Source organism: Danio rerio, chromosome 16, assembly GCF_049306965.1.
Source record: "Danio rerio strain Tuebingen ecotype United States chromosome 16, GRCz12tu, whole genome shotgun sequence".
In the NCBI taxonomy this organism is placed as follows: Eukaryota; Metazoa; Chordata; class Actinopteri; order Cypriniformes; family Danionidae; genus Danio; species Danio rerio.
The window spans coordinates 41,747,881-41,764,249 of NC_133191.1; the positions used below are offsets into that span (position 1 = coordinate 41,747,881).

The window sequence follows — 16,369 nt, forward strand, 5'->3', positions numbered from 1 at the left end:
TTGAGACGTACGCAAAATGACAGAAGTAAAAAGTTTGAAAAGTTAGAAATATTCTAAAAAAAGTTACTATGTGATTGCCAGTTGACAAGCAGGAAAGAAATAAAATGTGAATGCAAAACATGAAAACACAATTATATTTAGAATTGTCAGCCCATATCTATTTAGAATCACAAAAAGTCAAAACTTTGAATTCAGAAGGAAGGTGTAATTCAGAATAAAAACGGATAATTTAAGTCTGAGAAATAAAAATAATAAATTGAGATTTACATAAATTCAATGTCAGAACTAAGATATACACTCACCGGCCACTTTATTAGGTATCAACAGCTTGTTAAGGCAAATTCCAATTATCCAATCACATGGCAGCAACTTAATACATTTGACAATGCATGTAGACATGGTTATGATTATCTGCTGAAGATCAAACCGAGCATCAGAGTGGGGAATAAAGGTGATTTTGAACGTGGCATGGCACTGATCTATTGGGATTTTCACACACAATTATCAATAATAATAAATAGTCTGAGAAAGAGGAAATATTCAGTGAGCAGAGGTTCTGTGCGCACAAATGCCGTGTTAATGCCAAAGGTCAGAGGAGAATGACCAGACTTGTTCCAGCTGATAGGCAACAGTAACTCAAATAACCACTCGTTACAACCAAAGTATGCAGAAGAGTATCTCTGAACACACAACAGCTCGAGCCCATTAGTACCAATTCAGCATTGTGTCAACGCCACACCATACCTGAGTATTGTTGCTGACCTTCACCATCCCTTTATAACCACAGTGTACCCATCTTCTGATGGCTAAATCCAGCACGATAACCCACCATGTCATAAAGCCTGAATCATCTCAGACTGGTTTCTTGAACATGACAATGAGTTCACTCTACTCAAATGGCCTCCACTGTTACCAGATCTCAATCCAATAGAGCACCTTTAGGATATGGTGGACCAAGAGATTAGCATCATGGATTTGAAACCAACAAATCTGCAGCAACTGCATGGTGCTTTCATGTCATGACAAAAATCTCTGAAATCTCTTTCCAGTACCTTGTTGAATCTATGCCACGAAGGATTAAGGCATTTCTAAAGGCAAAAGGGGTCAAACCCAGTACTAGTAAGGTGTACCTAATAAAGTGGCCAGTGAGTGAAACATTAGAAGTCAGATTAAAAGAAATTCTTACAATTACAGTTTATCTCAATATTCTAAAAAAAAAAGTGAGTGAAACATTAGAAGTCAGATTAAAAGAAATTCTTACAATTACAATTTATCTCAATATTCTAAAAAAAGTATTTGAGATATAAACTAATGCAAATGTTATATGTGTGTGATAACGCACATTTTTTATCATAACCGCAGGATAGAAAGTAGAAATTCTGTCCAATTAAAACTGTTAGATGTATTAAAACATTTAAGAAATCCTACTCAGAGAAATATTTACTAAAACAAAAAAGTGCCCTAGCCAACCCTGTTCTCTCCCTGCAGTTCTCCTATCCTCCACACAACTTGACAGACTCAAGTAAAACACTTTATAGATCCTTACTGTCTTGCAAAACCTGAAACATACAAAATATCATATCAAATCTTGACTGGAAACCTGGAGGCCAAATCAAAATGTAACCCAGAGAGACTTGTGAAAGTGACGCAAAAGCTGCTTCTCTCCCTCAGATGTGTGATGTGCTGAGGTCACGCTGTGTTTACTTTGAGGGTTTTTATTTAGTGCAAGGAACACATTGTTTTTATTATTTCGCAAGGTGTTTCATTGCATTTCTCGCATCACTTCCTCACTTTGCTGCTCATGTCGTTTCTCAGACATACTATATTTACAGCCTGTTCTAATAGTTTTTTTTTTATTTAAATAAACATATTATTGCAAAAAATGCCAAAACAATTACTCACATAAATATTATTAAATAAATCAAATGTATTTGTTTACTGTTTATAAAAATTATACTTAAAATTGTAATATTACATTATATTAGAATGTAATGTATACACAGTACAGGGTTTAAAACAGGGCTCCGTTATTGCACAGCCACATTATTTCATTTCATTATACTGGACACTGTAAACGCTGCAGTGAAAAAATGATGAGACCACATTTATGATGACTACTCTGTTAGTTAAAAAGGTCAGTCTGGGTCACATAGCCTGAGATCAAGTGAACCGAGATGTCCTTCATTATGCTGGACTTTATATGAATCATATTGCACCAAGAAGGCATTCATAATCTAATAAAAGCTGCTCTGTTTTTTTTTTTTTCCCTTCTATAAACCAAGCTCTCATCCTGTGAGTTTAACAAGTCTAGGGATATAAACCTAACACCTATAATATCCAACAGATGCCGTAAAACTACACAGAATGGACCTGTGAATATTCTTTCTTTTTATTTTTTTATCTTGTCTTTTGAGTATACAGAGTTAATCAGCTGGTAGTGTGTATAACCAAGTATAAAGTCAACCTTTTTTCTTGCACTGTATTGTGCTTTACTGTTGTCATGAAAAATGGCATGTGTTTTTTTTTTTTTTTTCGTCAGCTGTGCATGAGAATCAACAATCTGCTTTCAAGTGTGTGAGACATCATTTTCAGCAGCTGTGATTACTGTGAAAGAACACATTTATGCCTCTTCTATGCATTAAAATGCCTGAGTAAAAGCACATTCGACAAACACTAAATTCAAGGAAAGAAGCAATTTAGACTTCTACACATACATAAAAATCAGAACACTATTCCAATGGCTTTAATTACCAGCACTATGGGGGAGAGAAAATGAGCAGGGTTTAGAGGTAAAAATGGCAGAATAACATTCGATAAAAAAATAAAAAAATTTTAAAGAGCACTCCACTGTTTTTGGAAATAGGTAGAAATAGACTTTCATTTTTTAACTCGTCTAAAGTCAAACAGTTAAGTTTAGCCATGTTTTAAAAAATATATATATCTGAGAGCACTTTTATGGCCAGTTTCTACTGAGTGGTACGGAAAGGTTCAGTTCAGTTCGCTTTTACGGCCATTTCCACTATCAAAAGGTACCTAAAAGCGAACCCCACAGTACCACTTCTTGGGTACCTTTTGCAAAGGATACAGCAAAATGGTACCAAAAGGTGGAGCTAGACGTGCAGCGGAACGCTATTGGTTTACAGAGAAACGTCACTCATGCATACACAAACAGAGAATTAAAACAAAAAAACGCAGTTTTTAAATACACAGCCGAGACATTACATCGCAGATCTATGCATATAATAACTACCATGGTTGACATAAGCTTAAACAAACCTTGTCGTTGTCTTGCCATAAGGCCAAAAAGAACAAAACCTGCCGTATCCTGTTTTTTTGTTTGTTTGTTTTTTATGAGGCCGTCCAAAAGTGCGAGCGGTTTTACTTTCTCCAGGGAGCTCGCATTCGCTTGCGTGAACTTCTATATTTGAAATAACAGTATCCTTTAGGCAGTGGAAACGCAAGCCTGATAAAGGTGACCTGTACTAACTGGTCCCATACCAGTCAGTGGAAATGGGTCATAAGTCAACCCAAGCTTATTGTGGATACATACTCAGGCCTATATTTCTTGGAGCCATGAAACACATACCCAAAGGTACATCTTCATGCAGTTTTTGTTTTTGCAAATCCCCAACAGGCCCCTGTATACATTTTTGATGATCTGAAATTTCACTTGTACATGCCATTTGCACATCCTCTTCTTGCGTAAATCCACCAGAGGCCAAAATATACATTTCAGCTGACAAGCTCGCTGTCGATAGTGTTTTTAAAAGTGATCTAGAAAAGAAAAGCAGTCGCAGCCACATCATTTTACCACATTTTTAGATCTTACCACGTTTTCAAGCTGATATTTATTAATTTTTTTATAAAATTGTTAAATTTTGTTTGTTTGTTTTTGTTTTCTGAACTCTGCTGTCATAGTCCACTCTGTTCAGCATCTCAAGTCCATCAGGTACATGGCAAGCTATTTGGCAAACTGGTAACACTGGAAAAGCCGTCCATGCAGAGGTATGATGGCCTCATAACGTCCCATAGCATTCGTTTTACAGACAAAATGCAGCCAGAAGAAGCCCCAGGTACATATTTGTGGCTTCCCAAAAATGTGGACTAGGGTATGCATCCACAATGAACCTGTGTTACGCATAGCATAAATCATTGATTTGGATTAGACCATTGGCATCTCTCTCAAAAAAAAAATCTAATCAAAAACTGTTTTATTTTCCTATGTAAAGTTGGATTCTTCTGACTGTTCTCCATTATATACTAAAAATCTACGGAAAATGTAAAGTTACTATTTTTTTACATCCATGTCGCTAGGAACTATCCTTTCATTCTGAAGTAATAATCTAGAAACTTTGCACAATATCATGATTGCAGCAGATGCAATGATATTACACGAGTCAAGCTTTAAATATAAATATTATCAACTCTTTTTTCAACTATTTGAGTGACATGCTAATGGTCTAATCTGATTCAATGATTTATGCTAAGCTAAACTGAAAGTGCTCCGCCATATCCATAATTCACCTGATGAGGGTGAATATACTGTATGATGAAAGAACTGTTTTGTCTACATGATCTCTTTAACATGTCAGTGAACTGCTTGTTTATCCTGTACATGTTTGTACTCTGGCTTCATTCTCCCAGTTCACATCAAAAAACAGTGCATGGCAAACAAAATTAAGGCTACCTAGATATATGCTGTCACCACCAGCAGCTATTAATGAAAGATCTCCACTTCAGCAGTAGAGCATCGATGAATATTTCGGTCTACCCATCCTGCACTCCTTCTAAAACCTGAGAACTGAGCGTCCACGATGTTGACTTGACTGCTGAGCCGAGGAAATGTAGGGCTAATGAGCAGAAAACAATTATCCCATCGTAACGTGCCATTAAACACCGATCCCGACCTGGGGTAATGACGCATACCAGATCAGTCATGTTGACGGACAGCACCCTGACACTGTCAAGTAAGGCAAACTTCATGCAGTGATTCTTAATATAATCAAAGTTACAGATACATATCTCTCCATGGCTCAAAAATGATACTCCTAAAAGGGCCAGAGAGAAACTCCCGATTAGTTATGTGTGCGTAGAGAAGGAACGTTCACAAGAGTTTTCAGAAGTGGGCTTAATTTGGCTAATGGTCTTTATAGTGCATTTTTCATTAAGCATATTTGGCATGTTGGTTTTATGAATAATAGATTTCACATTACATTGATTAAGTGAAGTTTTTAATAGAAGTGAAATTAGCTAGATGAGTTTGCGAGTAAATTGCGCTTGTTTTGCCTTGAAAGCTTGAGGTGATGTAGAAGTCGCTTTTAATCATCTGTTCATTTTCTGATTGCTCTGATAATGCATAGTTAACTTTGCATTTGCTTTGGAGATCAGACCATTAATAATGCAGACGCTTGGTCCTCTGCCAATATTGCATTACCAAATCATAACACTACTGTCTGATACTGGGTATGTTTTTTTGAAACATCGCAATACAAGGTAATTACAGATAAGCTACAATAAACATACTATCTAACTAGCAACTATGCCTAACATGGGCTGTTAAAGAACAAGGAACAATCCTGATTTTTATACTTAACATGTAGAAGTTGTACTGGTTATTTAATCCCTATTGAAAGGTACATGAAAGTTCAATAATTTCTTAAATAAAAAGAAATCTCATGTGAGTGACAGGTGAGTGAGAAGTTATTAATGAGTAAAAATGAAGTAAAATATAATTAAAATAAAATCAAGACATAAAATAAATTAAAACACCAAATAATAAACTATAAAATAATAAAATAAAACAAATTAAAATAATAAAAGTTGTCATGGTGGCAAATAAAAATAAAAAGTAATAAAATAAAATAAAACTACAAATTATAAATTATAAAATAATAAAACAAAATGAAATCAAATAATAAAAGGCACCACGGTGGAAAATAGTATGAAATAAAACACCATATAATAAGCTATAAAATAATAAAATAAAATGAAATAAAATAATAAAAGTTATCATGGTGGAAAATAAAATAAAATGAAATAAAATAAATTGAAATAAAACATCAAATAATAAACCATAAAACTATATATAAAAAAGCATAAAATAAAATTGTAAAAGTTGTCATGGTGACAAATAAAATAAAATACCAAATAATAAACTATAAAATAATAGAATAAAGCATAAACTATAAAATAATAAAAACTGTCATGGTGGCCCTAAAATAATTACTTCAACCACCAATTCTCTTATGATTTCCGCAGTCATACAGTGCATTGTTTAAACCCTGTCTATCTTGCTTTGAACACAAAGGAGGACGTTTTAAATGGTGCAGCTCTTTCCCATACATTGGAAGTCTATGAATTGTGACTAGAGACTGTCAAGCTTCAGGAACTACAAAAAGTATCCAAAAACAAAACTCATGCTCAGAGTCTTCTGAAGTCATTATAGATTTGTGTGTAAAAAAAAAAAGAAACTGAACTGAAGTCATTACTCACTGAAAAGTGTCTAATCTGTAAAAAAAGCTCTTCTGAAATATTTTTTACATTTGCAAGCATACTGAGAATAAACATTAGACACTGTACATAACATGGTAGTCTAATAAATTAAAATAAATAAACAAAATAACCAGTGCAAACAGTGCAAACCATACACTTTTTGGGTGAATTGTCATGGCAAAGGGTATTTTTTATGTACATTACTTTTTACCCTCCAGTTGTTTCTGAATGTAAAGGCACTGCAAAGTTTTAAACATCAAGATCAAAGAGTTCAAAAAAGAAAGAAGTCTAAATTGCATGCCACGAATTGTCAGTAATTTCAGTCTTATTTCTTGCAAAACCTACTTAAATTAGTAACACATTTGCATGATATCAGCCTAAGCTCTTCACTGGTTGTCTATGAATAATGTCTACTTAGACCCTCATACAGTTGAGATGCATTCGAGGCAAGGATGAACATAGGCTGTGTTGTTTAAATTTCAAAAAGATGCTGTTTTCTTTAAAAAAAGAGATAGTCACCCCCACCCCCCCAAAATAAATAATTATGCCATTATTTACTCACCCTTTACTTGTTTCAAACCTTTATTTGTTTGTCTTCTGTTACACACAAAAAGATATAGTGAAGATAGCTGGAAAGTAACCATTGACTTCCCAAGTATGTGTTTTAACATATATGGAAGTGAGGGTTCCAGCTTTCAAGGGGGCTGGGGGGTGAATTATTGTTTTAAGTATGGTTTTGTTATGTTAATTTCTTTGGTTTGGCAAAAACAAATTCATTGTTTTTTGTTTCTTAAATATCTTTTTTTTCTTAGTTTGACTTTTACTCATTCTAATATTTTTGAGTAAAGACTGGAAATTCACCATTAATCTGTCACAACTATTTCATTGTCTCACTTAAATGTTCTGGTCTTATTTATTATCAAAAGTTGTGTTGAAATGTATATTATGAGAAAATTAAAGTGTTTTTTGGGCTTGAATAGATGTAAAACTATTCTACAAGATGTCCAAACTTAGGAACCTTTTAATTAGCCTAACAAGGCACTTTAAGACACTTATCCCATCATTGACTTGAATGTAATTTTGGCCTTCTCAGCATAAGGCTCACCTTCTGTCTGGAGAATCATGAACAGGGACGAGGACGGGCGGTGCAGTGTGTCCTCCAGTCCAAAGGCAGAAAGCGTCTCTCAGAAGCGCTGGACGCAGCAGAGCGGAATGTGTAATGCTCTACCGAGCACAATGACAAACAAAGGGTGTGAACGATTAATCCACTTAGTTTTGCTGCGTGTGTGTTTCTATGATTACAAAGATGGGTCGAATTTAATTAACCAAGTGATTTTTCAGGGAATACAGCGCACCACACAAACACTTGGAGATTTGAGTTGTCAAGTTAACGCTTGAGAGAAAGGCTGTCACTCGCAATTGTATTAGTCATCATTATACTTCATCTTTCTTTGTGAATCCAAAATTCCTAATGATTATTGATTATATTGTTTTAATTATCGTTACATAATTAATTTAAGCTTTATTTATTAAGTGTAAAATTAATCCCTACCCTTACCCTAACCAAACAAAAGACATTCAAACAGAATCTTCTTCACTTCACTGTTACTATTTATTTTTAATCATGATATAAAGCCAAACTTTGGAACATCAGTACATAGCATATCCTATTTCTGCAGTTGCGGTTTATTATATAAACATTGCAATATAAATCTAATAAATACAATCGCAGAGTTTTAAGTTACTGCTCATAAATTATCCTTAAAAAGCAATGATTCTATATGATGATTCTAATTCCAATATGCACCTACCGCTCACTTTATTAGGTACTGTTTGTTAATGAATATTTTTAGTCAGCCATTCACATGGCAAGCAACTCAATGCATTTAGGCATTTAGACATGGTCAAGACGATCTGCTGCAGTTCAAACTGAGCATCAGAAAAGGGAAAAAAGGGGATTAAAGTGACTTTGAACATGGCATGGTTGTTGGTGCCTGTTGGGCTGGCCTGCGTATTTCAGAAACTGCTGATCTACTAGGATTTTCACGCACAACCATCTCTAGGGTTTACAGACAATCGTCTGAAAAACAGAAAATATCCAGTGAGCGGCAGTTCTGTGGGCGCAAAGGCCTTGTTGATGCCAGAGGTCAAAGGAGAATAGCCAGACTGGTTTAAGCTGATAGAAAGACAACAGTAACTCAAATAACCACTTGTTACAATCGAGGTATACAGTAGAGCATCTCTGAATGCACAACACATCCAACCTTGAGTCAGAATTTGTCATCAACAACATAAAAATATAGTTCCATTCTGCCTAGTATTAACAGTTTAGGCTGCTGGTGGTGGTATTATGGTGTGGGAGATATTTCCTTGGCACACTTTGGGCCCATTAGTACAGACTGAGCATCATGTTAATGCCACAGCCTACATGAGTTTTGTTGCTGACCATATTTATCCCTTTATGACCGCAGTGTACACATATTTTGATGGCTACTACCAGCAGGAAACACACCATGTCATAAAGCGCGAATCATCTCAGACTGGATCCTTGAACATGCCAATGAGCTCACTGTACCTAAATGGCCTCCACAGTCACCAGATTTCAATCCAATAGAGCACCTTTGGGATGTGGTGGAGCAGGAGATTCGCATCATGGATGTGCAGCCGACAAATCTGGAGCAACTGTGTGATGTTATCATGTCAATATGAACCAAAATCTCTGAGGAACATTTCAAGTACCTTGTTGAATCTATGACAAAAAGGATTATGGCAGTTCTGTAGGCAAAAGGGGGTCCAACCCAGTACTAGTAAGGTGTACCTAATAAAGTGGCCGAGGATTTGTACGGTATATATGCAAATTATGGTTTAACCTGTTTTGCTGTAGACTATTTGAATGACATTATTATTATTTTTATTATTATTTTATCATTAATATTATTATTATTAGAGAATGATTCTAAGATGTTCCATTTCTGCAACATTTTATAGATGTATTACATGTTTATCTGTAGCTATATTATTATGCATGTGCCGTACAAATAAAAAAAAAATCTTACAAAACAGTGGCTCAACTGTCTCTAGTATTGCCAGTCCACTCAGAGTCACTGCATTTTTAGTGCACTGGAAGTCTATATTCTAGCTTGCCCGTGACATTGTAGAGCGTGCAAATGTTTGTGTGTGCGTTTTTGTGGGTGAGGTTTGGGAGGGGGTCAGTCTGTCAGGGCCTTTGGGCGACATATCGCCATCTGGGAGGTATGACCCTGGAACTACGAGGTTTCCGTGGAAACTGGCTGTAATAGAATCATGGCTAGGGTGCAGCAAAGGGCAGAAACAGTAAGAAATGGGCAGAGTCAGAGAGCGAGTGAGAGAGCTACAGAGAGAAAGATAGAGAGGAGAGAGAGAGAGAGAGAGAGAGAGAGAGGGAGAGAGGGAGAGAGAGAGGCTGTCAAGTGCCCTGTTTGGAGCAGCAGGATTAAGCCTGGCACGAAGGGAAGCACATTCAAGGTCAACTAAAAAACAGCAAAGACAAAAAAAAAGAGAAAAAAATGTGAAATGGATGCGCAACAGTGACTACAGCATTTATGCCGATTTCGGTCGCATTACTGAAGTGCAGTACAGACATGTAAACACCACAATCAAACTATTTCTGTTTTGTAGGATTTTCGAAGCATTTTGCGACAGGATAGTCTATACACACACAGCTATTTGACTCTATTCTTTGCACCTACTGAGTCAGTGAAGGACCACAAACACCTGCATCGTGAAATATGGGAAATGGCAAGGTATGGGAAAACAACACTCTTCCAGCAGTTCATATTCGCATCCAATATCTCATTTGTCACGAGGAATGCATGAAATGTTCCTGAATGAAAATGAAAGTGACTGCAGTTAAAGTCAACAAATTAAGAATGAAACATTGGGAATGACATGACTCTCCTGAGGAAATGTGGATAGCCTGGTGATGCAATGACATTAATCGAATTATGTGCTATAACATCTAAAACCGGGATCATGAAAGGGACATTCAAAAAGCAACTCATGTAAACAACTTAATCATATTATTGACTTATTCAGATTAAGGCAAATAATTTGATTACTGATGCCCAAGTAAACGTAGCCATTGACTGCTGATTTATCAATATTATAAACATGGACATACTACTCAGCTCACAGTTTTTCTATAACATTGCACGGAAGTAGGCATATTTGGACACTGAGCCAGTCTCAAACACTGAGTTAGCACTTTGAATCAGTAATGACTCACTGATTGAATCAGAGAACTGTTGTTGTGTTATCTTAGCCTACCTAACACATTGCTGGCTATGAGGCATAAAGACATAGTTCACTCCAAAAATTTCAATTATGTCACCATTGATTCATCTTCATGCTATTCCAAAACCACTCATTTGAATCACAAAAAGAATAAACATGTTGGGGTGAAACACAACGGCAGATCACATGAGCAGAGATCAAATCCCAGGTTTACCTTTACAGCTAGCTTACTAGCTACACTGTCGCTTTGGCTATACAATGTCATTTAACTGTCCAACTATGATTACCAACAATTATCCTATCAAGTTTGCTCAGGAACCTTGGGATGTTTTTTGATGACGATTTGACCCTCAAACATCACACTTTAATGACAGCACAATGATGCAGGTTTGGGCTACACATCACTTCATGCCCAGACACTTCTCTTAAAAGTGTGGTCCACTACAATTTCATATTTAAACTAGAACCTAAAGTTCATTGATAAACTTTGATGTTGGCTTGAGAAAGCCAACGTGACTGCGCTAGGACTGGGAATGGCAGTTGGCAGAAAGCACGGCGGCGGTTGCTAAGTGGTTGTTAGGCAGTTGCTAAAACGTTTATGGCATTGTTAGGTGGTTGTTAAGCAGTTGCTAAATGGCAATGCTCGTGTACATGTTTAATCAAATGCTAATACTTAGTAGGCATTTCTATCTTATGTTATTGCATTTAGATAATCATTCATAGCATGTAGCGAATTGTTATTAGCACTTGGCTTCCATTATCATTGTTACCATGCATAGTACACAGGAAGTCCCATTTGCTAGCACGAGTCAAACAAGCCAATGCCCAGGTCCCTACGCTGTTCTGATGTAGAGATATTGCTATTTTTAAATGGTTGCTAGGTTATACTGTTTTATTGCTATGGGGACATTTGACAGGTTAGTGATGATACATCAAAGCTTCTTGGCAATATGAGTGATCTTAATCAACCCCGATGTTTCTATGACAGTCTTTATGAGTGTCAAAAACTGGACTTGAACATTATGTATTCCTGGTGTTGGGTTGCAGCTGGAAGGGCATTCGCTGTGTAAAACAAATGCTGGATAAGTTGGCGGTTCATTCCGTTGTGGCGACCCCTGATTAATAAAGGGACTAAGGGAATGAACATTATGTAAAAATGGCTTGCCGTTTATTTTTGAAAATACAACGATAGATACGTTTGTTTTCAAGGACAGAGTAGTATAACAGTATGTTGGCTTTCTCAAGCCAACATAACTTCGGTTCGTTTGTAGTGTAGCTGTGTGAACATAAACAAAATCTCTGCATGTAATACGCTCAAAGTTCAATGCAAAGGGAGACATTGGCTTTTACAGAGTTAGCTTAGCAAAGCCTAAAGCAAACAAAGTTTGGTGACTACAAACAAATATTTTGGGGTTATTGAGATCATAAACCCCACAGGTAACACACGTACACCCTGCACAGTAAAGGGGCATAGCCAGAGCCGCTGTAATGTTATAGCAGACAAAGCTAAAATGCCATCCAAACGCTGCTATTTCCACAGAGCTTTTTCTATTTCTGTATTTCAACTTCCAAATCACACGGCACAAAGAGAGAAGTGCTTACAACTTAATTTTATGTTGCAGAGAATTATAAAAAAGATACAGCTCTAGTATTTGACAAAGGACAGTTGAGTGCTGGATTCAGCTAAACTCCTGAAAGGAGCAGCTTAAACCACAATAAAAGAAGCTGTGGAATGTGAGCCACAATCTGTAAGTATATTTATTTGTTAAAAATGATCTATTGCATGCATAGTTTTTACGTAAACAGTATGACGTAGCAAGGACATAAACAAAGATGTAAACAATGGGAAATACTTTTTGGCACCATTAACAATTTAGCTACACATTTATATTAATCCGTTAAACCCCTGTAAACACCCACAATCTTCTCCAAAGCAAATAAAAGCATATTGAAGAGGGTGGGACATATCACATACTAAAGAGCATTTGATTGGTAAGAAGATGTGATGAGAAAAAGAAGTTTGTGGTGACGTCCAAAAAAAAAATCATTGATTAATTTAATTGGAAGTGACAAACTGAACATTTTGGATGCTTACATATGCTAAATGTAAATTGTGTCACTGTTTTGGAGCACACTCATTTATACAGATAAGCTTTTGGAGAACATACTGATACTAATATCTAAAATACTTTATTTTCATTTCATAAAAACATATAAGTGCATATTTAGGTGGGATTATTGTAATACTCTTCTCGCTGGAGTTCCACCATGTGCACTCAAACCTCTATGACGGGGATGCCTAAACTCAGCCCTGGAGAGCCGGTGTCCTGCAGATTTTAGCTCTAACTTGCTGTAACACACCTGCTAATGAGTTTAGTATGTCTAAAAAGAGCTTGATTAGCTCATTCAGTTGTGCCAAAACACCGTAGGACACTGGCCCTCCCAGGATCAAGTTTGGGCATCCCTGCTCTACAAATTATTCAAAACACAACAGGATGACGCAGTGCTAAACAAGAAAACCCACATTACACAACTCTTAACCTCCCTAAACTGTTTTCTGGTTGCAGCTTGCATTCATTTCAAGCCCCTAATTCCTTCTTATAGAAGAGCTGGGATCTGCACCTCCCATCTCCACTTGTGTAAATGTTACCCTCATCCACCTAAACCTCACTCCCATCTGGGTCATGGCACCAATGAAACCACCCTGGTTCTATTCGCAGTGCTGTGAGAAATGAAAATCAAACCAAGGTATTTGGCATGAGGTAGGCATACTATCAAAGTTGCTAAAGACTGTAGCCTCTATTATGACTCTGTAGGGCACCTATTCAGCTAAGAGGAGTAAGGTTACCTGCACTGCTCCTACTAGCTGGCCTCCAGTACAATCATTTCCATCAGGGTCATGGCACCAATGTAACACCTCCGGTTCAATTCACACTACTTTTGCACAGGAAATGGACTAGTATCTCTGGCACAAGAGATGTGCCAGAACAAGGAAGTTTAGGAGGCTTTGGTGTCAGTTGCAAACCTCTGAGACCAACAGAGGGAGATTTACCTGCACAGGTCTTACTAGATGCTCTTCATAACAGCCCCCCTGCATAACCTCATTCCCTTTTAGGTCAAGGCACCAGTGCAACCCCTCTGGTTGAACATGCACCACTTTGAGCAGGATTAAAACTGGTGTCTCTGGCATGGAAAGGTGATGTGCCAACAACTACAATAAATATTACATAGTGTCAGTCTCTAGAGTACTGCTTTTAGAGGCCAGCTCTTAAAGACTAGCTTCTATTACATTTGCACTTGGGAAACATGGTTATAGAACATATTACAATGGTTTTAATTGGATTCAATTAAGAACACATGTGATTTTTTTTCTGTATGGCTTAAAACAACATTTTTTGTTAACTATTTGTGAAATCCCTTTAAATGCTAGTGGATGTTCATATACCAAGATTTAGCTCAATCATATAAAATGAAGACATGATGCCATCCATCGAGGACTTCAACCCAGGCTCATTCTGAAAACTGTACCTTTATATACATTTCTGGAGAGTGCAAAATACGTTCAAGGAGGTACATTTGTACAGTTTTTTTTTTTTTTTTTGCGCGAATCCACCAGAGGCAGCTGTGTATTCTTTTTAAGATCTCGTCTGCTGTTCTCGCGTAAACCCACCAGAGGCGGCTGTTGACTGATCGTTTGACTGACTGACTGAACGATTGATTGACCCACCCTCCTCCTTCCCAAAACCCAACATATTGCATTGATTGACCCGCCCACCTACTTCCCTAAACCAAACAACAAGTTTCAAAAGGAATCCAGAAAAAGGACCCCTCGTTTGATTCTTACCACATTTTCAGATTTTACCACATTCTCACCGTGTTATTTACTCGTTTATTTTATTTTTCGGTTTCTGTTTTTGTCTTACCTGCTTTCTGGAATTGTTCTTCACCAGATTTGAACCCCATTGATGTGGTAAACTCATCTATGCGTATCAAGTCCACCGACATACATGGCGAGCTAACGGAAAAAAAACTGGTTACGGCGAGAAACGAGCTCCATACGGAGGTAAGTGGTCAGCTGGTAGGCGCGAAAAGGAACAGCGTCATACTGCCCTATAGTGTTTGTTTTAAAAATATGTGTGTACCTCTGGCTACATAATTTGCGGTCTCCAGAAATGTATATAGGGCTATGTTTTCAGAATGAGCCTATGTTGAAGGACTTCCAGGACAACACATACTAACAAGTACACATAGACATCACCTATAAGCAATAAAATTGCAGGTTAACTATGTCTTTATATAATAACTTATATTTGATTAGAACTTTAGCTTAATTTGATTGTAATACAATAGTATGCACCTTCCAAACAGCTCATTTGAAACAATATTGTAAAAAGTGCTATATAAATAAACTTGAATTGTATTTAATAAAATATACTAAACCCTAAAAGACATTTATTTTAAATTTAAAAGCATATCATGTAAGCTTAGATTTAGAAGTTCATGAATTTCACATGTTCTTAAATGACTAAAACAACTATTAGCAGAATCGTTAAGCAACATTTCTCCAATGCTATAAATTGTACGACTCAAAAAAAGCAAGAGATTCAAGAAATAAAAAAAGAAGCCACGAGTAGCAGGTGGTATTTTGTAGGAAATGCATGCAGACACTAACAAAGTGGGTACAAAAAAAAGGATATTTTGCACACTAGACTTTTCACATAAGCTAATGACTCAGGTGTGTTTGAGACTAGCTGTCTGCAATAAACCTACACTTCACACAATTTCCTACAAGACAAGACTGCAGCTGTACGCAAGGGGAAATGCTACGCGGTTATGCGGCATGTGATATAATTTTAGCTCATAACTCTTTATTGTATAACGTGCAGTCACTCCACGAGAACAGCAGAGGGTACAGCAGCAGGAAGACATCGCTGCTTATCTCATTTGGTTTTTAGGCAGCCAATCTGCCCAAAAGGCTTTATAGCTAACAATAGATGTCATGTTGTGCCTTAAGGATTGTGATCCAAGGAAAAAAGAATTCAACCGCACACATACAAGACATTATTAGGTTTTCAGTGGTTTCATTAACAAAAAAAAAGGCTGATATAACTGATGAGCCGCCACTGGACACAGATTGTGTACTGCATTTCAAACAACAGTAATTTCAGACCAGCTACTTTGTCATCTGAAAAAAAAAAGAAAAAGTAATTGTGGTATCCTGACTACAAAAGTCAGATGAGTAATCAATACATGCTGGGCGGTAGGTGATGAAACAGTGAGAACGAGCACTCAGATGTTGCTTTGTTTTTTAAGCGCTCTATGGCAAAAGAAAAGCTATTAAATCCACTGAAGAGCTCTGAGAGAATATCATGGCATCATAATGTACCACAAATCTGCTTGAATTAAAAGTCCTGAGGGTCTTTTTTGTATATCAGTACATGAAATTTGGTTTGTGGTTTTGTGAGGGGAGTGAGAAGTAAATAGAATAAACTAAATTGGCTGTAGTGTGAATTTGAGAGTATATGGATATTTCCCAGCACTGGGTTGCAGTTGGAAGGGTATCCGCGGTGTAAAACATATGCTGGATAAGTTGTCAGTTCATTCC

At 36.8% G+C, this 16,369-nt stretch overlaps 1 protein-coding gene across 16 annotated transcripts in view; it reads right to left on the reverse strand.

Moving 5' to 3' along the window:
- The window catches only part of tsnare1 (T-SNARE Domain Containing 1), a 488,539-nt gene that overhangs the window by 350,149 nt on the left and 122,021 nt on the right, over positions 1–16,369 (reverse strand). The gene's annotated exons all lie outside the window — the stretch shown is intronic.